This window comes from Nothobranchius furzeri, chromosome 11 (genome assembly GCF_043380555.1).
Source record: "Nothobranchius furzeri strain GRZ-AD chromosome 11, NfurGRZ-RIMD1, whole genome shotgun sequence".
In the NCBI taxonomy this organism is placed as follows: Eukaryota; Metazoa; Chordata; class Actinopteri; order Cyprinodontiformes; family Nothobranchiidae; genus Nothobranchius; species Nothobranchius furzeri.
The window spans coordinates 65,567,959-65,574,738 of NC_091751.1; the positions used below are offsets into that span (position 1 = coordinate 65,567,959).

A 6,780-nucleotide genomic window follows, 5' to 3' on the forward strand; every position below is an offset into this window, starting at 1 on the left:
CGTCAGTTGATCCCAGCCTTACAGCCCCACCCTCAGCTCCACCTCTCTTCCCTTTTGTGGAATTGTCTGGGCTTGACAGAACCTGTGACACGGTCAAAATGGCGGTGGTGGCCACCTCCCATTTATCTTCAAAAATGTGTTATTGGAGCCTATGGCAGGGGCGGATTTAGGACTGAAGAAGATCCGGGGCTTAACACACACACAAATGTGCGCGCACATACACGCGCACGCGCGCACACACACAAGTGACACGCACTAGTCAACATCATATATATTTGTCTTGTACCACATAATTTTTAATCTGAAGCTACATATTAAGCATTTTCAGGGCAGAATATTGTTCCTGTTAGTGTTTAGTGTGAGATGATAGTAAATATTCCCTTTCTTTCTCCAACAACTTTACCTGATAAGCTAACTTTAGGCAAACCAGCAGCACAACAAATATTTTCAAATAAGACTCACAAACCTGAGTCACCACCAGTCTCATCAGAGCTGGGGTTCTGTCGTTGTACTTTTGGTCTAAAAAACGTCCTTATGTCCATCTTCACTCATGCTTTTCAGGCAGAGAGTGTAGAAGAAGCCGGCTGCTGAAGGGCTTCTTCTTCAGTGGTGGAGGCTCAGGCAGGCTGTATACAAACTACTGCCAGCTGCTCCCTCTCTGTTGGACTTTGGTACTGCATGTTACTTCCACGTTTTAGATCCGGGGCTTCAGCTCAAGTAGCCGGGCCTAATGCCGCTCCTGGCCTATGGAAACCTATTGTCCAATATTTATATGTCGATGGCGCCAACAGAGTTAGCTCTGAACTACCTGACCAAACCTGGAGCTATAACCTGAAGCTAAAGGAGGTTTTTGGGCATTTTTAGCTAGAAAAATGTGATTGAGCAACTCAAAAATGAAGCAGCATCAACAAAAAGAGCTGAAGTGTTTCAGTGGACTCCTTCAGAGCTCCACAGGGAACCAGCAATGTGACCGCATGGCTTAGGTTGCCCTGTTTTTTTCTCCCCCTATGTGTTTTTTATTTTCAAATTATAGAACATAACATTATAAGGACATCTGTCACATAAAGTGACCACCCCAAAAATAAATAAATACAAAAATTAAATAAATAATAATACAAGCCACACAAAGGCTGAACAAACCAGCAGTCTATCCTATTGTTTAAGAAAATCAATCAGGGACGCCCACATTTCTTCAAATTTTCGTGCTTTGCCTCTCACTATATAAGTGAGTCTTTCCAGTGTAACACAGTTTGCCATCTCTTCAATCCATGTTTGTATAGAGGATATCTCTGTGTTTTTCCAAGCAATGGCAATTGTCCTTCTGGCCTGCAGGAGGCCAAAGACAATCAAAGTCTTTAGTTTAGAGGTGGTGGAAAAATTCTCCAGGTATATCCCCAAAACACAAAGTTTTGCTTGACAAGGAACCTGAATACCTACAATTCTTGATAGAGTACATATAATGGTGGTCCAAAAGGACATTAGTTTAGGGCACTCCCACATACAATGAAACTAAGTACCTTTCTCAATCATACACTTCACACGTGTCTGGAATGTCAGGGGACCACCGATTCAGCATTTCCGGTGTGATATATGTCCTCATTAGCCACTTGTATTGCAATAGCTTATTCCTTGTGTTAATAGTCTGTGTCTGAGCTCTTAAGCAAGCTGTGATCCACTCAGACTCTTCAATATTATCTGGGATATCCGATCTCCATGCTGACAGTTTATCATTGCTGGATTCTTTGTCATGTGACAGTAACGCTGCGTACAATATGGAGATTTGCCATCTACCACGTAAATGTTTATGCACAATGTTTTCCAGACATGATGAAGGTGGCTCATTTTCTATAGGGATGTAAGAAAATGTTGATTATGGCAATATATCGCGATATTTTCCCCAGCAATATTATATCGATATTCAAAAGCTGTGTATCGAAAATATCGATATCGCAATATATCGTGATATTTTTTCTTGCGAAAATGTATCGATATTCAAAAGTCGTGTATCTAATTTTTGGAAGAATTTACATGGAAACACTTGTGTATTTTCTTTTCTCGTGGTGCAATTCAAATGCCAACCACTAGTTGGCAGCAGTGTGTAATGGCTTTTGTTTCTAACATTGAAATGTAAATCCCTCTGTTAAGGTTAAACATGTTAAGTATCAGTTTAGACTGTTTATTGAATTTTCCTATAATAAATTTAGTCTAAAAATCGCCAATATCATCTGACTGAATGTATCGCAATATATCGTAATACGCATCGTATTGCCAGAATTTCACCAATACACATCCCTAATTTTCTATTTAAGTGTGGTTTGAAGAAATAAAGTGTTTTAATTGAAGGTATTTAAAAAAATGTGTTTTGGGAAGTGAGTATTTTAAACATAGATCAGTAAATGGTAATAAGTTGCCTTGGTTATATAAATTCCCCACTCTTTGCACTCCTCTAACCCCAAAATTCCACTACCTCCGCTCCGCTCGCTTCCGAACTCAATTTTTACTGGTACTCGCTCTACAATGGCTCCGCTCCGGTGCGGAGACCTGAGGTGCGCAAACAGGCATGCACGGAATTTTCGAGATCTTGCGATACAGTCAGAGCAATAAACGCAGAAGTTAGATCCAAACATCCGTTGTGTGGGAGAAGCATCGAAATGAACTGTTTAATCTGCCCATCATTTGTGTTGAGAGATCAGCAGTGTTTGGATCAACAAAGTGTGACTACTTTGATAGTGGAAACTGTATTTATGGCTTACTTTTGTGCATTTAAAGTTCAGCCGCCATTGATAGTTGTTAAAAGTTGTTAAACCTGTGCATATGAAACAAAAAACGCTTTTTGTTTATCGATTTATTGTGAAATAACGGAAGTTGTGCTTGCTCCCTTTCCTGTTGGGCAGTTGTGATTTCTGTCCATTGACTGCGGAGGTGCTCCGACGTCCGGCAAAAATAGAATCAATCCTATTTTTGCCGGATGGCGGAACGGCGGATGGCGCACTGCGCCGCACGGCCGCAGTAGTGGAACAGCTCTGATTGACTACAACGGGACCGATTTTGCTGCGGAGTTCGTGCCGGAGCGGAGCGGAGGTAGTGGAATTTTGGAGTTACAGCCCAGATTTTAAAACCACCATCTGCCCTGCCCGGGGCAAAATGAGTGTTGCCCCAGACAGGAGAGAATTGAGAAATCGAGGGTGTGTCACCGATGCGCTGATGTGCTTTGAACCAAATGCCAATTGTATTTTTAAGGAAAGGGTTTGTTGTAATTTTCTTTAGGCTGCCCTGGTTGACGGAAGCAGCCTGCGTCTAGCAGCTGTTCCTGGCCGGGAGACAGGATAAGCCGGGAAGCCATCTTGCTGGGCTGCCTGTGGGAGGCTGGAGCGGCAGATTTGCAGATCTCTGATCTCAGGGCTGCCCCTGATAAAGACACGGTACCAAATTTTAGCAAACCCCCTTGCGGATCTTTGACCACAGTGGACCAGAGAAGCCCGGAAGCCTCCAGCTTCGGCCAGTTTACCTTAATCCTCTTTCGTTACCCAGCCAGCAGCCCCACCAGCACGTTATATTTCAACCTATGATAGTTCAGATTGATATTTCATATTTATATGAAATTGGGGCTGTGCAGCTGTTGCCTTGCAGCAAGAAGGTCCTGGGTTCGCTTCCCGGCCTGGGATCTTTCTGCATGGAGTTTGCATGTTCTCCCTGTGCATGCGAGGGTTCTCTCCGGGTACTCCGGCTTCCATCCACAGTCCAAAAACATGACTGTTAGGTTGATTGGTCTGTCTAAATTGTTCTTAGGTGTGAATGTGTGTGTGCATGATTGTTTGTCCTGTGTGTCTCTGTGTTGCCCTGCGATGGACTGGCTCTCTGTCCAAGGTGAACCCCGCCTGATTGCCCATTGACTGCTGGAGACAGATACCAGCCCCCCCCCACCCCACCCCGCGACCCTACGTGGACTAAGCGGGTTCAGACCATGGATGGATGGATATTTATATGAAATTATCACATCTTCTTAATCTGGTTGTTTCTGTCTTTGTCTCCCACAAGTCGTCAGTCTGACGGCTCTATTGTTTACATGATAAAGTTTCCTCGCGGATGACAGACGGCATCACCGTTGCTAAGAAACCAACTTTCCAGCTTGTGCTCGCTGACTCTGTTCAAATGCTGTGTAAAATAGCTGCTACAACGGCGTTTAGAAGAACATTCTCAGTGAAACAAGCATAGAAATGACGCTGCTTCAAGTGAAGAGGGGGAAGCTGATGAAAACTGGTCAGTAGGAAGTGGCGGTGATTCCGACAGCAATGGAAAACAATCTCCGTTTTCAAAAACACTAGTACAAAAAACAAAGAGAGGCTGGTGGGAAACCTATTTTTGATGGGGTAACAAATCTCTACATACCCTGCTTGACAAAGTAAAGAAGCACAACTTTCAAGTACCCCCCCAAAAAAAAGACCTTTCTATTTTACCACAGACTTGGGTCAGGATTTATGTCTCCCATGACAGTCATCAGCCTTAGCCCCGCCCACTGACTTCGAGAAATTATTAAGAAAAAGCAGCAAAGATCATGAATTATATACAGAAAGAACAAAATTTGTAAATGATTTCTATAAATGTGTGTTTTATTTGTGGCACATTTTATAAAATTAACATTATTTACTTACGATTTGTTACAGATTTTATTTTATCAATGACATGTTCAAATTGATTCAGCTATTAATGTATTTCCTCAGGCACTTTTTGCACTGCATATCACAAATGTGAATCAGATTCAGGAATTAATTGATGATTAGAGCATCTCTCCTGTTTTGGCTCCATCACATTAAAATGTTGGGACCGCCCCTGCGAAGGCTGAGGCTCACCTGGACTCTGGATCCGGCTGAAGCAGGCCTGATAAATCAGCAGAAATCAGCTTTTGTTTCCCGTCTGTCCTTTCCCGCAGCTAAACTGCGTTGAGCACTCTGCGGATCCCGTCACGTTCGATAAAATCTACCGTAAATGACGCTAAACTGCTTGGTCTACCGTCGCTGCATTCTAGCTCTCATTCCGGTACGACGTCTCGAGATGTGTGGCAGCAAAACATGGAGTGAGGCGTCACGCTGACGTCACTCGGAGGAATCAGCAAAATAACCAAATAAAAACTAAATCTAGATTATACCCACCTTCTCTCTCTGTCTCTGCTCTTCATGCACAGGGCGAGTGTGTGCCGCTGACGGGTGGCTGTGTGAACTCGTTTAAATTTGCCCTATCAATGGAAGATAAAGGGCTCACTGCTGAAGGGTTTATCATTTAAACTGGATTTTCAGTAAACAAGGTGATAATAAAAATGTTTTTTTAACAGAGGGATGAAGATGTTAGGTGCATGTGTGTATTTTTAATTAGATCAAAACTGGTTTTGTTACTGATGTTTCCTTTTCTTAGAAAAATGTCAATATTTTAAGTGCAGTAACACCAAAAAGGCACAAGAGGGCAACATTTATCCAACGGTAGGTTTACATTGACCTGATAAACACCATGGCTAAGACAACTGACTTCATTTCCCTTATTTCATGTTTTTGATATTTTTGGTTAGGGTTAGGGTTATTCAAGTTTTCTCCACTTCCTGGATTTAATTGTTAATTGTAAATTTATTTTCTCACTCAGCAGTTTCATTCATCATTCATGCAAAATACAATCATCAACAGTCTCCTAAGTGAATAAAAAAGGGGGAGGAAGAAAAAGTCTTGTATGACCTACCCCTTTCTACTTCATACAATATAATTTACAGAATGGCCTTATACACAAACCAAGTATAGAACTTCCTTATGTTTGTAAACAAAATCACAATAAAACTTATCTACATACTCATTCATTATTTACTTATCAATCATAGGATTCTATGATTTTTTCTTTATATAGTCTCTTAAATTGATCAGTAGTTAAACATTTTTTCAGGTCATGATCCAGATTATTCCACAATTTTACTCCATACACATTTGCTTTAATGTTGTTCGTGCAAAAACTCTTTTAAACTCAGCTTCCTTCTATTTTTTCCATCATTTGAAATCAAAAACATAAAACTTCTGTAACTTTACTGGCAGTAACCTCTTTTTGGCCCTGAACATAATTAGTAGTTTTCAAATTAACCAAATCCCTGAATTTCATAATTTTTGATTCAACAAAAGTTCTATTGGTGTGTTCTCTAGCATCTACTTTATATATATTTCTCGTGGCTTTCTTTTGTAATAAAAACAAAGGATTAGTGTTTGTTTTATATGTGTTGCCCCAAACCTCTATACAATAAGTATAAGTATGGAACAATTAATGAATAATATAATATATGAAGTGTTGATGACTCCAAAAATACTTTTTACTTTATTTAAAAGTCCAATACTTTTAGACAGTTTTTGTACTATATATTTTATGTGGGGTTTCCAATTAAGTTTATGATCCAAGATGACCCCTAAAAATCTTACTTCATTCACTTTTTCAACTGAAGTACCATCCATGGACAATGTAACAGAATCATCTGTCTTCCTGTTACCAAAAATCATGAATTTCATTTTGTTCCAATTTATAAATAATTTATTGCCCATAAACCACTTCTTAAGTTTAGTGATCTCACAATCCATATTTTCCAAAATAATTTGTAAGTTATTCCCAGAACAAAATGTATTTGTATCATGGATTCAGCATCAGAGACGATTTTCCACTCCTTTTCAGCTCGGATCAGTTGCTAAATCAAAGAATGATTTCCTAAATTAAACATGAACTTCTAAAACTTATACGCTAGATAATCATTAAATAAACCTT

General features: G+C 40.3%; 1 protein-coding gene across 3 annotated transcripts in view; it reads right to left on the reverse strand.

Moving 5' to 3' along the window:
• rnf31 (ring finger protein 31) overlaps positions 1-5,095 on the reverse strand; it is a 75,060-nt gene extending 69,965 nt beyond the window's left edge. For all 3 annotated transcript variants that reach the window (XM_054747215.2, XM_015957568.2, XM_015957567.2), the window contains exon 1: positions 4,851-5,095. The gene's annotated coding sequence lies outside the window, so the exon portion shown is untranslated. The remainder of the gene's footprint in view (positions 1-4,850) is intronic.
• Positions 5,096-6,780: the final 1,685 nt, after the last annotated feature.